The sequence below is a fragment of the Pristiophorus japonicus genome, chromosome 11, assembly GCF_044704955.1.
Source record: "Pristiophorus japonicus isolate sPriJap1 chromosome 11, sPriJap1.hap1, whole genome shotgun sequence".
NCBI classification, from domain to species: domain Eukaryota; kingdom Metazoa; phylum Chordata; class Chondrichthyes; family Pristiophoridae; genus Pristiophorus; species Pristiophorus japonicus.
In genome coordinates this window covers 89,679,223-89,698,807 of record NC_091987.1, presented here as the reverse complement: position 1 = coordinate 89,698,807, position 19,585 = coordinate 89,679,223, and the positions used below count along the sequence as shown (strand labels likewise).

Here is a 19,585-nt window from a genome sequence, read left to right as displayed (position 1 = left end):
AAGGTGGATGCAGAGAGGATGTATCCAGTGATAGAGGAGACTAGAACTAGAGGGCATAACCTTAGAATAAGGGGCTGCCCATTAAAAGTGAGATGAGGAGAAATTTCTTCTCTCAGAGGGTTGTGAATCTGTGGAATGTGCTGCCTCAGAGAGCTGTGGAAGCTGGGACATTGAATAAATTTAAGACAGAAATAGATATTTTCTTAAACGATAAGGGAATAAGGAGTTATGGGGAGCGGGCAGGGAAGTAGACCTAAGTCCACGATTGGATCAGCCATGATCGTATTAAATGGCGGAGCAGGCTCGAGGGGCCGTATGGCCTACTCCTATTTCTTATGTTCTTATGATGGATTGCAGTTGAAACAAACTCAAATATTATAAAATTAAATTAAATTAAAATAAAACAAGAGGAGGAGTTACCTGAAGAAACTCTGGTACACATCTTAACAGTCGTTTACTGAGCAGCATTCTCAGAAGCATGAAACAAGTTGGTCGCCTGCCATTTGACTAAAAAATGGACTTCTGCTCTTTTTTCTATCCAGTGCTGGAACATGTGCTTGGATCATTAGGTGAGAAGAATCAGACTTGGCTGTGATGTTCTCCACAGTTGAATAGCCTTGGCAACACTTAACTGCCAAGGCTGAATGGTTAGTTGGGCAAGGGACTGAAGAGCTCCTAACTCAAACAGGCCATAAAGCTGGATCCCAAGCGAGCTCATTTATCCCTACACAAAACATTTAAAAGAAAGTAAAAAGTATGGCCAGTGACTAAAACTTCTCCCTTCTTTGAGATTATGTTTTCATTTCAAAAAGTTAAAGTAAATAAACACCCACCTTGCAAATATCAACAATATTTTCAGCCCACACAATACAGTGTGCCCCTATCCCTCCATAAGAATGTGCTCCAATCCGAGTTCCAGGTCTGGCTTCTCCCACTTCAGCACTAGCAATGTGTTTTTAATGGCATGAAAATGTCAAAGTAGCTAATGAAATGTCAATTATTAACAGATTGCTAGCTTTTTAATGTCTCTATATAATACAAGCCCCGATTTTAACACCCGGCCAGTAGTCGTGCGGGTGGGGGCTGAGGAGTAAAACAAACCTTCCAGCCCTCCGCAGCATGAGGCCCGGGAGATTTTCATTCCCGCCCGGAAGGGAAGTTGCCAGGCAGGCAGGAGCAGGATTCCAGCCAGTAGACTGCCACCAGGGACCTGAAGGAACAGTCCGCACAGTCAAGTTAGGAGTTTAGAGGTGGCCGGGGCCGGGGGGGGGGGGGGGGGAGGTCATGAGGGCATCGCGGTTGAGGGAAGGGGAGAGAGATCCGGGACAGTAGAGGTGAAAGGTTTCCTTGCGGAGTCCAGAGAAACACTTGTGCTCTACCTGGCCCAGAAGGAAATTAGAATTTTTTTAAATAAAAGCATTCTGTCCCTTGCCTGGGTCCATGGGCTGGCAGGAAAGCCACAACAGTGTTGTCGCACAGGCCTCTGGTTAAAATTGCAGTCGGGCCTTGATGACATAATCGGAGCCCGATCTGCATATTTAAAGAATGATCCCGCTGCCTTTTGGCAGGTGTCTCTCTCGCCTGTTCAGAAGAGCAGGTAAACATCAGAAACAGCAGGATCAGTGTGGGTAAGTTGTACTGCCATTTTAATTGCCTGTTTTCCACTAGCACTGGCTTAAAATCGACCCGACAGTGTTGTAACAATGCTTACCAAAATATGCTATCTAATTCAATTTCTTCTTTAATCTAGCTAAGTAACCAACAGGTATGTCAAAAAACATCTTCCTCTCCTTGAAACATACCTTCTGACAAGAGTATGCAGTCTATTTTCAATCCTTGGCTGAGCCATGCCCAGCCTACCATCTTAAGTTTTCTGAAACTTGAGGCTGTCCATTAGAATTTGAATCTGCTCAGTTCCCAGAAATAATGATCTTAGCATTTTTCTTTCAACAGCCTGCATTTTTTGTGTTTTGGTCATATCTATGGATAAGAGAATGCACTGTACCTACTTTATAATGATAGATGAGAACTCTGGCAGCGTTGGAGAACTTTCTGATGCTGACAAAAGCCTGCTTTAGAAAGGGCAGTGGGAATACACCCACCTGACTGGTCTATTTCCAGTGTTTAAAGGAGCGATATGTCTTCATTGGCTCTATGAGTAACAGAGGCCCCAGAATTCTGAGCCCCGCGACCCACCACCATAAGGAGGGTGAATCGCATCTGCCTCAAGCAGTCTTCCGCTGACCCTCTCCCAAATTCCAGTTGTAATATATACACCTGTGAGTATGCTCACAGGCTTGTGGAGCTGTTGCAACTCCCTGTCTCTCTTCCGCGGTTATGTTCGAGCCAGGGTGTCCCTGGAGATGGAGCACGCGGTGTCCACCGGTACGCTAGTGGCCTTCCGCAAGAGGTGAGCGCCGGAGAGACTGGAGTGCATCATCACCCCCGGCAAACAAATTTTAATTTGATCATTAATGTTTAAAGTTTAATTTGTCTATGTTTGTCGATTTTAGTGTCCCCGCCCCCCTTTTAGCCAGGGGGAACTTGTATAATTTGTGTTTTTAGTGCCCTCAAAAAAAACCAAGGGGGCAATTGTTTGAAAGTGTTTGGAGTGTGTCCCCCCAGCCTTTAACCAGGGGGCACTTGATTAAAGTGCACAACTAAAATAGTTGTGGAGCTGTTGCAACTGCCTGCCTCTCTTCCGCAGTTATGTTCGAGCCAGGGTAAACCTGGAGATGGAGCACGCAGTGTCCACCAGTATGCTCGTGACCTTCCGCGAGAGGTGGGCGCTGGAGGGACTGGAGTGCATTATCATCCCCAAGAACAGGATTTTAATTTGATTTGATAAAGTTCCCACGTTAATTTGGATTTATGGGTTCTAGTGCCCTTTTAAAAAAAAAAGGGGGGGCACTTGATTTAGAAACATAGAAAATAGGTGCAGGAGTAGGCCATTCGGCCCTTCGAGCTACAAAAATAGTTGTAGAGCTGTTGCATTGTGAGTGGCTTAGCCAGTCACGTGATGTTCACAAGACTCAATCAAACCCCAGTCAGTTGGGTCTAGGTCATCCACGATGAGGTACGCAGTTGTGAGCCTAGGGGATGAACTGGTAATGTGTAGTGTGATTGTTAAACTTTTGCTAATAAACCAACTAGTTCTTAATAGCAATGTGTTGCTATGAATTCTTAAGCAAAGAAACCATGAAGCAAATACATTACACCAAGGATAGTAAATTTAAATACTGCTTTGGCGGGACAATGTTTACTTCCCATCAGCAACTATCCAGTTACACTGGGAGGCCCAGGAAACTCATGGAGTTTACAGTGTAAGGAATAAATTGTAAGAGTTGCAAATAAGTGGTCAGAATTATGCTGAAGGTAGTGAACTTATCAGTATTAGGAGGGTCTGTATAATTGCCTATATATGTAACACTTGCTTATGTAGGTATGGCACAAATGTATAACGCATTAAACTGAATCTGTGACCTCTAATACTTAAACAGCAAAATCAGCAGTTGTTGATCAGAAGTCTCTGAGGAAGAGATAAGGAAGCCAGTTTAGTCATCTATTATACTGTAGCAAAGTGCAAGTCATGGAACAACACCACAGAAGATGGGCAATTGCATATACCACTCAGAAACAGTTTGATAAGAGTTGACAAATCAATGTAACTTCACCGTTAGAATTAGACCTATTGAGGATTTTGTAGGAAGGTGCTCCTCTCCAAAACCTGTATAAATTGTACTTGAAACCTCTTGTATTTCGGAGGTTCCACGACTGAACCTTCCCGTGCATTGCTCGTAATAAAACCGGTAAACCTGAGGTTTCGTTTGTTTACTTCCGTGGTCGTTATACAGTGGGAGCTGGGCGAGGTGTCGATTAACTATATCAGTTAGTCCACCCCGAGGAAGAAAAGCCTTCCTTTTACCCCAACAGAGGGGCGAGGTGTCGATTAACGATATCAGTTAATCACCTTGAGGGAGAGAAGCCTCCTTTGTACCCCTACAACAGCAAGCCCGTGTGAAGGCCTGAGTGCTGCACTTAATGCTGGACTGCTGCTAAAGCAATACCAGTATGCATCAATTGCAAACCATGGATCAAAACGGAACCAGGAAGAAAAGATCCTGAAACTTCTTGGCGTGTGATGCAAGTATGATTCTAATTGAAATTAGGCATGGCGGGGGAATGGAATAATGCAACTGAATGGAAGATATTTACCAATACAGCAACCAGGACCATTTGGAAGGAAGTGACAACTTTGTAATCCCCAGCATCCCTGATCACTGCAGGATGAGGATTAATGACATCAAAGATTAGCAAAGGTAAGTGTGATGGTTGCAAATTTCCATTCTTCTTCTTCTTTTGTATGGTAGTAGCACAGTAAATCAAATGTCAATATCTAAGTTGGATACCCAGGCCAAAACTTCCGGTGTAACAGCATGGATATCTTGTAGGCTGCCTGCAAATTTCCTGTGAGAGCAGTGCTCAGTGATGTGCTCCAGAATCTGATTAGGAACTCCACAGTCACATGATGGGGATATTTTAATCTTCTATCTATGGAGAAGGTGGCAGCATCTACCATGACCAGTTCTGAGGCGGTTGATTGTTCTCCACTGTTTGCGAGAGTTGCTATGCAGATTCCGCCCACGAAGGGGCATAACGGACATGATCTTCACCGTGTGACAAATTTAAGAAAAATGTAGAGAGTAGTATCAACCTCTGTACATGGTTTTCTTTGACCTCACAAAGGCCTCCGACTCTGTCAACCATGAGGGATTATGGAGTATCCTTTTCAAATTCATCTATCCTCAAAAATTCATCGCCACCCTCCGCCTGTTTCACAATGACATGCAAGCCGTGATTCTTACCAACGGATCCACCACAGACACAATACAAGTGCAGACCGGGGTCAAGCAAGGCTGTGTCATCGTACCAATGCTCTTCTCAATCTTCCTCGCTGCAATGCTTCATCTCACCCTTAACAAGCTGGAGTGGAGTTAATGGACAAGTGGGTAATTGTCCAACCTCCAACGCCTCCAGTCCAGAATCAAGGTTGCTACAAGCTCCGTCACTGAATTACAATATGCAGAGGACACTTGCGTTTGTGCACACTGAGTCCGAACTCCAAACCATTGTTGACACCTTCACTGAAGCATATGAGAGTCTGGGCCTCACATTAAACATCAGTAAGACAAAGGTCCTCTACCAACCATAAGAGCTTGGACAATGTGGGCCACTTCCCATACATTGGGAACCTACTATTAGCAAGGGCAGATATTGTGACAAAGTCCAACACTGCCATCCATGTACCGGTGCAGCCTTCGGCCGCCTGAGGAAATGAGTGTTTGAAGACCAGGATCTCAAACCCAACTCCAAGCTCATGGTCTACAGAGCAGTAGTGATACCCGCCCTCCTATATGCTTCAGAGACATGGACTATGTACAGTAGGCATCTCAAAGCGCTGGAGAAGTACCACCAATGCTGCCTCCGCAAAATCCTGCAAATTCATTGGCAGGATAGACGCACTAATGTCAGCGTTCTCGCTCAGGCCAACATCCCCAGCATCGAGGCATTGACCACGCTCAACCAAATCTGGTGGGCGGACCACACTGTCCGCATGCCCAATGCTAGACTCCCGAAACAAGCATTCTACTCCGAACTATGTCACAGCAGGCGAGCTCCAGGAGGGCAGAGAAAACGCTTCAAAAATACCCTCAAAGCCTCCTTGAAAAAATGCAACATCCCCACTGACTCTTGGGAATCCCTGGCCCAAGACTGCTCAAAGTGGAGGTGGAGTATCCGAGAAGGCACCGAACACTTCGAGTCCCTTCGCCGGGAGCATATGACAAATCAAGCACCCCATCCACCCATCCCTCCAACCACCGTCTGCCCCACCTGTGACAGAGACTGTAGATCCTGCAGATCCTGCATTGGTCTGATCAGTCACCTTAGAACTCATTTTAGTGTGGAAAGAAATCGTCTTCGACTCCGGGGGACTGCGAAGAAGACGACGACGATGGGGTCCTCTACCAGGAATCCATTCAATATGTCGCAATTGTACCAACCATTTCGCCATCGGTCATCAAAGCTGTGGGTAGATCGTTGAAGCTCGCCATGAATGTATATTTTGACAGTCGAACTATATTTACCCTGGATGTGCAGTACAAGTCTAAGGGTATCACACTCCGCACTAAATGAGCTGCCATGACACTTGCATATGAAAGGCTGCATTTAAATAGATGCATCATCCTGCAATGCACGGATGCCCATTGAAACCTCATTGCTTCGGTGGATTTGATGAGAACTCTCAAAGATTGGTCAAATTTGAACTGGTTATGATTGACTGTAAGACTCATTCTTTTGTCATGCAGAAAAAGACCATGGGCTAGATTTTGCAATTTTGAACAGATCGCCCAAAAATGGGCGTTATTTCCGGCGTGGGTGGTAAAAATGGGGTTTCAGATCGCCGGCTTGTCACCCATTTTCAAAGCCCCTAGTCTCCATTTTAAAAATTGGGCGTTACCGCGAGTGATCTGAAATGGACGTTAGCGTTAAATCTCTCTGACCTTCTGCCGTAAAATGTCGCTGTCCTGAGCAACGGCATGGCAACGCTCGTTTCCCGCGATTCAGGTCAGGGGTCATCATTACATGCGCAGAAGAGGAGACAGAGAAAGAGAGAGAGAGAGCAGAGAGGGATTGAAAGCGTGTGTGGGTGTGGTATGTGCTTGTTTGGCTGTTGTGGGAGGAACGAGGGAGATTCACTAGCAGCAAAAAACCTACTGAGGACCAAGAACGTAGTTGGCACCGAGTTTTTATCCAACTAATAAATCGATAACATGGAAGGGATGGAGGCGGCTCTGGAGCTGTTCGCCAGGAACACTGATAGCAGACGGCTCCCAGTGGTCCCGGAGTGCGGCACTGCACCCCACGGTGCCACACCCCCATTGCCAATGACACATGAGCCAGAAGAAACATCTTGCTTCTGGATCGGAGCACGTTCCCATCTTGGGACCATCCTCTCCCGTATCCGTCCAAGCAGCGGTTCTGCCGTCATCCCCCCACCCACAATGAAGCATCGCCTGAGGACCTCCTCGGCCTGGCGGCTTGGCAGGAGGGGGAGGAAGGAAAGTGAGGTGCATGGCTGTCGGTGTAGTCTAGGGCATATTTTTAGGTTGCTACTGCTATTTTGGTGGGAGGATTGGGGCAAGGGGCGAGGGGGCTATCTTGTTGGTTTGCATTTGTATTATGTTTTGCGGGAAATGGGAACCATTGTAATGATGTAAATGTGATAAATTTGTTGTGGGTTGGGGTGGGGAGTTTTTTTACAGATATACTTATGATTTCAGACAAATGGTCAGATTAAATGTTTTTTATTTAATATAACCTTGTTGCGCATTGGCTCAGTTAGCTGCACCGTTACACACTGGTGATTCATTAACATGAAAGGGTATAATTACACTTAACTTGAATCAACTTAAACTTTAACTGTCACCAACATACACCATTGATGTATGACCTGCACACCCAGCAGTGTTGCAGCTTTGCAAATGCCACCAACGTTCTTTCAAAACAAAGCATTTATGAGCTCCTAACCTAAGAGTCTTGCAGTTATAATGCCATCATGGGCCCTTTCCTGCGGTATAGAGGGGGTGGGGGCATGGTTTCAGCATCAGCCTGATTGTCTGGCCCGATGTCAGCGTCCACCTCCTCGTCCTCCTCTTCCCCTCTCTCCTGAGGTGGACCGTTAGACCCTTCTGGCAATTCTTATCCCCTCCTGATAGCCAAGTTATGCAGCATGGAGCACACCACCATGAATTGAGCTACCTGCTCAGGGTGGTATTGGAGCTCGCCTCCTGAGTGGTCCAAGCATCTAAAGCGCTGCTTAAGCACTCCATTGGTTTTCCTGATGATCGCTTCTCGGCTTCAGTGTGGGTGTCACGCAGGGGGGTCATCAGCCAGGTGGCGAGGCCATATCCTTTGTCACCAAGCATCTAGCATTGATCTTGTGGCTGATTGGTAAACATGTCAGATACAGCGCTCTCACGCAGGATGAGAGAATCATTTAGCATTCACTGCCATAATAATTTGCTGGTCGTCGACAACGAGTTACACATTCAAGGTGTGGAATCCCTTGCAGTTCCTGAAAACCTCTGCATCCTGAAAAGGTGCCCGCATTGCGATGTGCATACAGTCTATTGCTCCCTGCACCTTGGGGAAGTTAGCAATTCGGTAGAATCCTAAAGCCCTCAGTCTGAGCCTCCCTGGTCATAGGGAAGCTGATAAAGTGCATCCTGTCTGCGTACAGGGCTTCAACGACCTGTCTAATGCAGCAATGTGTGGTATGCTGAGATATAGCGCAAATGTCGCCAGTTGAGGCCTGAAAGGAACCTGACGTGTAGAACGACAGTGCCGTGGTGACCTTGACCTCGACAGAGAGTGCAGTCCTGATGGTGCTGGCAGCTGTAGATCTCGCCTGATGAGCTGGCATATCTCACTGATCACCTGCCTTAGGAGACTGCGCTTCCACAAAGAGGTTGTGTTGGACTAGTTGAGGCAAGACTGCTTCTCCTTGTAAGTGCAGGGGGTGTAACGTCTGGTCCTCCTCATCAGTCTGGCATGTCTTACATTGGGCACATGATGCTGTCGAATGTACCTTCTGCCATCTCTAGTCTGCAGCACGTGCGTGGTCATCAAGAGAGGGTGAGAAAGGACAAGCCCCATTCCAATAGCCATCAGTATTACACCGATTGTTCACAAAGAATGAATGTTCCCACTAAGACATCTAGTAAATTCCAATCGTCCACAGTATGATGAGATGTTTGTTTAGATGTTCACATCACCTCAAAACACCTCCAGAGTAAATCAGAACTCCCCCGAGGTTGAAGCAGAGCAGCCTTTTAAATGATCCGACCTGCAATTTAGAACATGGCGTCCGGTCAGTTCAACTTTTTCACAGTGGTTTTTTCGCGAGCGATATTGTCGGCGAGATGTGTGCGAGGTGTGGAAAAGGAAAGCTGGGCGACGTACTGGGTGTTAGTTTCGGCAAGTGTGATCTTTACGACAAAAAACAGTGGGCGGTTGGTATTATTAAATTTCAGCGTTAATTACGTGCCGAAAGTAATGCTGGCCGATATTATGGGCGTTGGGTTCGCCCATTCTGATGATTCCGCCCCAAAAAAGTGGGCGGGCGATGTTATTTTTTCTCGCCGTTACGCACATGCCAAAAGTAACGCTCGCCGATAAGTGACCGAGAAATGGACGTCAGTTTCCACTTTGTGCCTAAATGGGCAATATATGGGCGTTACACCTCATTTTAGCGTTAAAATGGACGTTAAATGGGCCGTATGCATGCAAAAATAATGGAGAATCTAGCCCCATGCATTTTCCCACTGCAGTGGATTTTGCAGTCTGGCACTGGCGGGCTCATGCTTGGTGATAGGAATCCCATCCAGAGCCCGCCCTGCATCAATAATTGCCTATCACCCAGGGAAATGGCTTGGAGTTGGGGCAGACTTGGAGGGGTGGGCCGATGCTGCACCCTGCCATTATTCCACCCCAAAGAAGAGAACACCATTTACGATGTCATCCTGGTCTAAACAAATCATTTGCATGGCTGCACCTCAGATAGCGGCAACTATCTCTCACCCTGCTACAATATATTTATACTTTATCACATCTCTTCAAATTGTCTCAAAATACTTCACATACGAGGATCATTTTGAAATGCTATGACTGTTGTTACATATATGTCTATATGTCTACTAAACGGGTCGCAACTGTGAGTAAGAGCACATTGAGCCAAACATATTGGCTCAATGTTTGCAGGCCCTATGGGCACGTATGAGGTGTGCACTTGTCCGAAGGGGCAGCGCAAGTTCCGGGTTTAAGTATGTGAAGTGCATGCGCCTAAACGCGGAACTTGCGATCTGTCAAGAATCCTCTTGACAGATCCACCGCATCTGAAAGTAAAGGGCCTCCATGGGCGGAGAGCTGCCCGCAAATGCCCTTGAAATGCTTACGACTGATAAAAGCAGACCTTATGCCTGCTTATATCAGCATAAGACTTTTAAAGCACAGAATAATATATTTTTTTCAATAATTTAAACATTTAAAATCTTACTAAATAAGGCAAGTTTATTTTTAGACCCTTTAAAATATGTAAATTTATTTTCCAAAAAATTATGTTTGTTTTAAATAATTACTTAATTTCCATTTTGATTAATTTTAAATATGATTTTTCTAAAAATTTATCTTAAGTGCTTGTATTTTTTGGGGGGATTCCCATTCATACTGAATCACCATAAGTCATCATCCTCATAGGCAGTCCCTCGAAATCAAGGAAGACTTGCTTCCACTCTAAAAGTGAGTTCTCAGGTGGCTGTACAGTCCAATGTAGGAATTACAGTCTCCGTCACAGGTGGAGCAGACAGTGGTTGAAGAAAAGGGTGGGTGGGGAGCCTGGTTTGCCGCACGCTCCTTCCGCTGCCTGCGCTCAGTTTCTGCATGCTCTTGGCTCAGCGCCCTCCCAGATGCTCTTCCTCCACTTAGGGTGGTCTTTGGCCAGGGATTCCCAGATGTCAGTGGGGATGTTGCACTTTATTAAGGAGGCTTTAAGGGTGTCCTTGAAATGTTTCCTCTGCACACTTGGGGATTGCTTGCCATGTAGGAGTTCCGAGTAGAGCGCTTGCTTTGGGAGTCTGGTGTCGGGCATGTGGACAATGTGGCCCGCCCAACGGAGCTGATCGAGTGTGGTCAGTGCTTCGATGCTTGGGATGTTGGCCTGATCGAGAACACTGATGTTGGTGCGTCTATCCTCCCAGGGGACTTGCAAGATCTTGCAGAGACAGCGTTGGTGATATTTCTCCAGCGATTTGAGGCGTCTACTGTATATGGTCCACGTCTCTCAGCCATATAAGAGGGCGGGTATCACTACAGCCCTGTGGACCATAAGTTTTGTGCCAGCTTTGAGGTTCTGGTCTTCGAACACTCTCTTCCTCAGGCGACCAAAGGCTGTGCTGGTGGCGGAGTTGGACATCATCGTCGATGTCTGCCCTTGCTGATGGTGGGCTCCTGAGGTATGGAAAATGGTCCACGTTGTCCAAGTCACATGGATTTTGATGGCCGGGTGGCGGTGCTGTGTGGCGGGGTCAGGTTGGTGGAGGACATTTGTCTTACGGATGTTTAGTGTAAGGCCCATGCTTTCGTACGCCTCGGTGAAGATGTTGACGATGACTTGGAGTTCAGCCTCTGAATGTGCGCAGACGCAAGCGTCATCCACGCACTGTAGTTTGATGACAGAGGCTGGGACGGTCTTGTAGCGAGCCTAGAGGCAACGAAGGTTGAACAGGTTCTCACTGGTTCTATAGTTTAGCTCCACTCTAGTGGGGAGCTTGTTGAGCATGAGATGGAGCATTGCAGCATGGAAGATCAAGAAGAGGGTTGGCGCGATGACGCAGCGCTGCTTGGCCCCGGTCTGGACGTGGATTGGGTCTGTGATGGATCCGTTGGTCAGGATTATGGCTTGCATAAATATGAACACTATGTATGAATGGGAATACCCCTACTCTGATAGGTTCGGCCGGCACATGTGATCCCAGTGATGCATACAATGTGCATACTGTGGAAATGTATTTTTATCTAAGCTGATACCATACGGTATTTGTGTGCCCTTTGCAATATATATATAACAAAATGGAGTCCTGGTCCTTCCAGAACTTTCTGCATAAAAACAGTCAGCTTGCATAAACAGCTAAACCTGGTTTGAGATGGCTGATGGCCATCAGACAGCTAGGAGACAAGTCATGCTGAGACAAGTACCCCCCATGGTGCTCTCCTATTTTCTATACGACACAAGTTCCATTTCACCCCACCCTTTTCGAAGTACTCAAACCACCAGCCATTATCTCTTGTAGAGACCTCATCCATTTGATGCAAACAGATAACTGACTAGGAAACTGAACAATCCTGACACAATGCAAGACAGGTGATAGCTCATTACCACACTCTCATGGAGTAATGGCCGGCTGGCCAACTAATAACCCTGACAAAAGGAAATATCTGGAAACCATGTCAGGATAAGGATGTAGTAATTAACTCTTTATCTGTATTCACTGACTGCGAGACAGAGCCAATACACAGGGAGAGGCCATAACTTGGGTTTTACTGTATAACTATCTTGTGAAACTGTACCATTGCGGAGCTGTTCACTTAGCCTTTGACTGAGTGTGACCTGCCCCTTGCTAGCAAGTAAATTAAAGAAACTTCTGCCGGAGCTGAAAGTGTCGGAATCATTCTTTTCGGAGGTCGAGATTTCGACAATATGCTGTTGGGATACGTGGGTCTCTATGCAGGCCTTCGCGTAGCGGCTCAGGACCAGAAGTCTCCGAAACTCCGGGAACAACGGGTGCTTTTGTAGAAATCTTTGTGGTCGGAGTCATCCGCTCGCAGGAAGCCACCGACCGCAAATTCTGAGCCATTAGACCTTGAATGGAAAGGAAGAATGACGCAGGTCAGGGTCATGATGGCAAGGCTTCAGCTCCAACTCCACCCACTAGTGATTAGCTGAGTCAGAAATCCACTATTACACGGAGTATTAGATGTGCGCTCCCAAGTAATTTGAAAGTATCACTCATCCTCCTTGATTAAGGTTGTCTGTGCTTGCTGAAATAACCAAGACCTTGCTCTGTCAAGCTTGTGTGGTGGCTGGTGTGCAACGGCCACCCGACGTTAAAAGAATTCATGCACAGGCATGTTCCATCATTTAAAATGAGTTCATCAGTCACCCGAGTACTCATTTTTAGCAAGTCGTCCTCGACCCCGAGGAACTGCCTATGATATGATGAAATAATAATCAAATATTAAGTATAAGACAAAGGGGAAAAAATAAGGGGCTATGCACAAAAATCAATATTGTTTCCACATACTAGCTGGAAATTAAAAAGGGAGTAAATAAAGACAGTTAACTAAATCTGTGTAATATAGGCATGAGCAAAGTTGGAAGCTGTAATTTTGCCACCAAGCAATTATCTCAGCAAATAACCTCCGGTTAACTATAGAGACTTCTCCCATCTATTTTCAGTCAATAAAGCTTGTTTTTTTAACAAAGCAAAAGCAAAAATATATCTGTTAAAGCTGACATTGAGTGGAGGGAAAGGGAGATGGGAGCGGTTCAACTAATCATCATTTGCACAGGAGCCAGACAGCAACTGGAAGGGAGGTGCACAGTATTTATGCATCTGCTGTAACGATCCGAGACACTAGACAAATGAATACTTGTTTATATGACTAACTTTGTCATGTTTTCAAATATCAGATTGCTGCCACGATGGTTATATAAATTATTCAGTTTACACCACACAAGTATGGAAGTTGACATCAAGACGTGCTTGAGGCCCTTGAAGCAGTACAAAAGTAAACATCAAGACTGATCCCTGGCATCAGAGTGAACAAAGCAATGACTTAGGGCTCTTCCTCTTCAAGGAGACAGTTGAGAGGAAACATTAAAAAGACATCCCAGGTGCTTTATCGAGCTGGAAAATGTATCGCGGAACAATACTTACAGATATGCCAAAGCAGAAGGATGTGAGTACATAGGTTCAGGGCTGTGAAGGCTAAGTTTAGGACTGACATCAGAAAGTATTTAATTATAGAGGGTGTTCAATAGCCACAATGGCTGACAGGAAGTGTGGTCCTTGCCACTGGACCAAGACCTAGCTCGGTCAACAAGCCCATGTGGTGGCTGGTATGCAACGGCCACCACACGTTTAAAAAATCAAAGCACAGGCATCTTCCACCCTTCAACATGTAGTTCGGGATCCGGAATATTAGGTCCTTCATTGAAACACCTGTGAACTCATCCCTTTTTGGCATGGAAGCAAGTCATCCTCGATACAAGGGACTGCCTATGATGATGATGGTTGAGGCGAGAAGATTGGATTCCTTCAATAAAATGTTAGATAATATAACGGGAAGACATCAGTGTTAGTTTTAGAATCAAAGAATCGTAGAATGATACAGCACAGAAGGAGGCCATTCAGCCAATCGTGTCTGTGGCAACTCTTTGAAAGAGCTACCAATTAATCCCACTACCCTGCCCTTTCCCTATAGCCCTGCAAATCTTTTCCTTCAGGTATTTATCCAATTCCCTTTTGAAAATTAACAAATCTGATGCTACCATCTTTTAAGGCAGTGCATTCCAGATCTTAACAACTCAATGCATAAAAGAAAATTGCCTCATCTCGCCTCTGGTTTTTTTGTCAATTACATTAAATCCATGTCCTCTGGTTACCAACACTTCTGCAACTGGAAACAGTTCCTCCTTATTTACTCGATCAACACCCTTCATGATTTTAACCTTATCTGCTCTCAGGGGAACCACTCCAGCTCCTTTAGTCTCTTGATGTAACTGAACCCTTTAATCCCTGGTATCATTCAAGTAAATCCCCTCTGCATGTTTTCTAAGGCTTTGACATCTTTCCTAAAGTGTGGTGCCCAAAATTCGGGCCGAACCAATGTTTTATAAAGGTTTAGCATAAATTCCTTTCTCCTGTCTAGCCTCCTACATTCTACCCTCCGTAAACCTGAGGTCAAGCAAAACACTGCTGACTGTGTCCTAACTCGCACCAAGTCCCATTCACCCATCACCCCTATGCTAATAAATGTCGAAAATATTCCTGGCCGGTAACTTTCCCGCCTCGTATCCGTTTTTGCCCTAAAAACAGAAAAGCCTAAATTCCAGACCCTACTCTTTGCCCTTTACACGGTGATTTTCCAGTCTTTCTGCAATTTGCGTGCTAATTTGCTCATGTATCACCTTCCCACTATTTGGTGGGTTATACTTGTCTTAGAGAGAGTGCAACAAAGATTCACCAAACTTCCTGGGATGAGGGGATTGTCAAATGAGGAGAGATTTAGTAGGCTAGGCCTATATTCCCTAGAGTTTATTAGAATGAGAGGTGATCTCATTGAAACATACAATTCTTAAAGGGCTTGGCAGGGTAGATGCAGAAAGGATGTTTCCCCTGGCCGGGGAGTCTAGAACTAGGGGTCACAGTCTCAGAATAAGGGGTCGGCCATTTAGGACTGAGATAAGGAGAAATTTCTTCACTCAAAGGGTTGTGGATCTTTGTAATTCTCTATCTCAGAGGGCTGTGAATGTTCAGTCGCTGAGTATATTCAAGACCGAGATCGATAGAATTTTGGATACTAAGGGAATCAAGTGATATAGGGATAGTGCAGGAAGGTGAGGTAGAAGATCAGTCATGATATTATTGGATGGTGGAGCAGGCTTGACAGGCCAGGTGGCGTCCTCCTGCTCCTATTTCTTATGTATAGTATACACCTAGCAGTGTAATAGCTCCTCTAGTGTTCCTTAATTCTAACCAAATAGATTCTGTCAAGTACATCATCCCTTTCCAGTGCTGTAATAGTATCTTAAATCAAAACTGCCACCCTGCCACCCTAATTTTTTCCTTCCTTATATTTCCTAAATACCTTGTAGCCATGAACATTAAGTGCCTATTCCTCCCCTTGTTTGAACCAAGTACCTGCTTTTGCCACTGTATCATAATCCCATTTGGCTACTTGTGCCTGCAGCTCACCAACCTTAATTACCACGCTCCGTGCACTTATGCACATGCACTCTAAACCCATCTTAGTCTGCCTCACATTTCCCTCTCTCTGATCCCTCCTTTTTCTGAACTATTCGTCAGTCTCGTGCTGTTTGTCTCTCCAGTCCTCGGTGCACCTTGTATCTCCTCTCGAAAGCTTCATCCTGGTTCCCCTCCACCTGCCAAAATTAGTTTAAACCCTCTCCCACAGCAGTACAGAGACGTGGTTGCAAGGTGACCAAGGCTAGGAACTAAATATTCAGGGGTATTTGACAATTCGGAAGGACAGATAGAAAGGAAAAGGAGGTGGGGTAGCTCTGTTAATAAAGGATGAGCTCAGTGCGTTAGTGAGAAACGATATTGGCTCGGAAGATCAAGATGTTGAATCAGTTTGGGTGGAGATAAGCAACAATAAGGGGGAAAAGTCACTGGTGGGTGTAGTCTATAGGCCCCCTAACAGTAGTTACACTGTTGGACGAAGTATACATCAAAAAATAATGGAGGCTTGTAAAAAAGGAATGGCAATAATCATGGGCGATTTTAACCTTCATATTGATTGGACAAAGCAAATTGGCCAGGGTAGCCTTGAGGAAGAGTGCGTAGAGTGTATCTGGGATAGTTTTCTTGAACAGTATGTTGCAGAACCAACCGGGGAGCAGGCTGTCTTAGATCTGGTACTGTGTAATGAGATAGGATTAATAAACAATCTCCGACTAAAGGATCCTCAAGGAATGAGTGACCATAGCATGGTTGAATTTCAGTTCAGTTGGAGGGTGAGAAAGTTGGATCTCAAACCAGTGTCCAAAGCTTAAACAAAGAATACTACAAAGATATGAAGGCAAAGCTGGCTAAAGTGGACTGAGAAAATAGATTAAAGTGTGGGATGGTTGATGAGCAGTGGCAGACATTTAAGGAGATATTTTATAACCCTCAATAAAAATATATTCCAATGAGAAGGAAAGGCTGTAAGAGAGGAGATAGCCATCCATGGCTAACTAAGGAAATAAGGGATGGTATAAAATTGAAAACAAGGGCATATAAAGTGGCCAAGACTAGTGAGAGGCCAGAGGATTGGGAAAATGTAAAAAGCCAGCAAAGAACGACGAAAAATATAATAAGGAAGATAGATTCTGAAAGCAAACAAGCACGAAATATAAAAACAGATAATAAGAGTTTCTACAGGGACATAAAAAGGAAAAGAGTGGCTAAAGTAAATGTTGGTCCCTTAGAGGATGAGACTAGGGAATTAATACTGGGGAATAGGGAAATAGCAGAGACCTTGAACAAATATTTTCTATCGGTCTTCATGGCAGAAGACACTAAAACATCCTAATCACGGATAATCAAGCGGCTGTAGGGAGGGAGGAACTTAATACAATCACTATCACTAAAGAAGTAGCACTCAGTAAAATAAATGGGACAAAAGGCGGACAAGTCCCCTGGACCTGATGGCGTGCATCCGAGGGTCTTAAAAAAAGGGGCTGCAGAGATAGCGGATGCATTGTTTGCAATTGGTCCAACACCGCCTCCAGTGCACCAGCACAGTATTCGGTCGCCTGAGGAAGAGAATATTCGAAGACCAGGCCCTCAAATCTGGCAGCAAGCTTATGGTCTACACGGCTGTTGTGATACCCGCCCTCCTGTATGGCTCAGAGACGTGGACCATATACAGCAGACACCTCAAATCGCTGGAGAAATACCACCAATGATGTCTCCACAAGATCCTGCAAATCTCCTGGGAGGATAGACACACCAACATCAGTGTTTCGATCAGGCCAACATCCCCAGCATCGAAGCACTGACCACACTCAACCACCTCCATTGGGCGAGCCACATTGTCCACATGCCCAACACAAGACGCCCAATGCAAGCACTCTACTCGTAACTGCTTCACAGCAAGCGAGCCCAAGGTGGGCAGAGGAAACGTTACAAGTACACCCTCAAAGCCTCCTTGATAAAGTGCAATATCCCCACTGACACCTGGGAGTCCCTGGCCAAAGACCGCCCTAAGTGGAGGAAGAGCATCCGGAGGGCGCTGAGTACCTCGGGTCTCGTCGCCGAGAGCATGCAGAAAACAAGCGCATACAGCAGAAGGAGCATGTGGCAAACCAGACACCCCATCCACCCTTTTCTTCAATGACTGTCTGTCTCACCTGTGACAGTGACTGTAATTCCCATATTGGACTCACCAGAGAACTCACTTTTAAAGTGGAAGCAAGTCTTCCTCGATTTCGAGGGACTGTCTATGATGATGCATTGGTTGTAATCTTCCAAAATTCCCTGGATTCTGGGAAGGTCCCAGCAGATTGGAAAACCACAAATATAATGCCCCATTTAAAAAAGGAGGCAGACAGAAAGCAGGAAGCTGTAGACCAGTTAGCCTAACATCTGACGTTGAGAAAATGCTGGAGTCCATTATTAAGGAAGCAGTTGCAGGACATTTGGAAAAGCATAATTCAATCAAGCAGAGTCAGCATGGTTTTATTAAAGGGAAATCATGTTTGACAAATTTGCTGGAGTTCTTTGAGGATGTAATGAGCAGGCTGGATAAGGGGGAACCAGTGGATGTGGTGAATTTGGATTTCCAGAAGGCATTTGACAAGGTGCCACATGAAAGGTTACTGCACAAGATAAAAGTTCATGAGGTTGGGGGTAATATATTAGCATGAATAGAGGATTGGCTAACTAACAGAAAACAGAGAATCGGGATAAATGGGTTATTTTCCAGTTGCCAAACAGCAACTAGTAGAGTGCCACAGGGAACGGTGCTGGGGGCTCAACTATTTACAATCTATTTTAATGACTTGGATGAAGGAACAGAGTGTAATGTAGCCAAGTTTGCTGATGTTCCAAAGATGGGTGAGAGAGCACATTGTGAGTAGGACACAAAGAATCTGCAAAGGGATCATTCATCATAGGCAGTCCCTCAAAATCGAGGAAGACTTGCTTCCACTCTCAAAGTGAGTTCTCAGGTGACTGAACAGTCCAATACGGGAATTACAGTCTCTGTCGCAGGTGGGACAGACAGTGGTTGAAGGAAAGGGTGGGTGGGGAGCCTGGTTTGCTGCACGCTCCTTCCGCTGTCTGCCCTTGTTTTCGGTGTGCTCTCGGCGGAGACACTCGAGGTGTTCAGCACCCTCCTGGATGCTCTTCCCCCGATTAGGGCAGTCTTTGGCCCGGGATTCCCAGGTGTCGATGGAGATGTTACACTTTATCAGGGAGGCTTTGAGGGTGTCCTTGAAATGTTTCCTCTGTCCACCTGGGATTGCTTGCTGTGTAGGAGTTCTGAGTACATAGACAGGCTAAGTGCGTGGGCAAAAATTTGACAGATAGAGTATAATGTGGGAAAATGTGAGGTTATCCACTTTGGCAAAAAAAAATAGAAAAGCAAATTATAATTTAAATGGAAAAAGCTGCTTCAACTCACAGATGAGAGTTCATTTTCCAGGACGATGTATATCAAACTAGCTGCGACTGTCTCCTAACAAATGCCACTTGATGAATCTGTGGACAGTGCAAATATTGTCAGATGGAAGGAGGGAACTTGAATCACATCCAGATACAATACAACTGGTGAGGTTTCCATAATATATTACATAGAAATACATTGAAGTAGCAACACAGAAATAGGCCATTCGGCCCAACCAATCCAAGACCGTGTTTACCCTCCAAACAAGCACTGCTCTGTATTATGCATCACCGACATGATCATGTGATACTTTATGCTAAATGAATAGACCCACACTGCATACATTCACACTTTTAATGGAGCAGCATACTTTATTCCCGACTATTTCTCCGCCAATTTTCTCTCCTCTTAAGTGACGCATTTATTCCATTTCTGTTCCTTATCTTAAAGATGCCTGATTGAAATAATTGAATGGTGTTGCCATCCAATAAAAATCTGCCAACAACTTCCCATCCAGCACATCTGTCCACTGACATTTAAAATCCAAAAGTAATATTCATAGTTAGCTTCA

At 45.3% G+C, this 19,585-nt stretch overlaps 1 protein-coding gene across 1 annotated transcript in view; it reads right to left on the bottom strand.

Moving 5' to 3' along the window:
- Positions 1-19,086, bottom strand: part of tmem45a (transmembrane protein 45a) — a 106,192-nt gene extending 87,106 nt beyond the window's left edge. Inside the window, exon 1 of the mRNA XM_070892999.1 lies at positions 19,033-19,086. The gene's annotated coding sequence lies outside the window, so the exon portion shown is untranslated. The remainder of the gene's footprint in view (positions 1-19,032) is intronic.
- Positions 19,087-19,585: the final 499 nt, after the last annotated feature.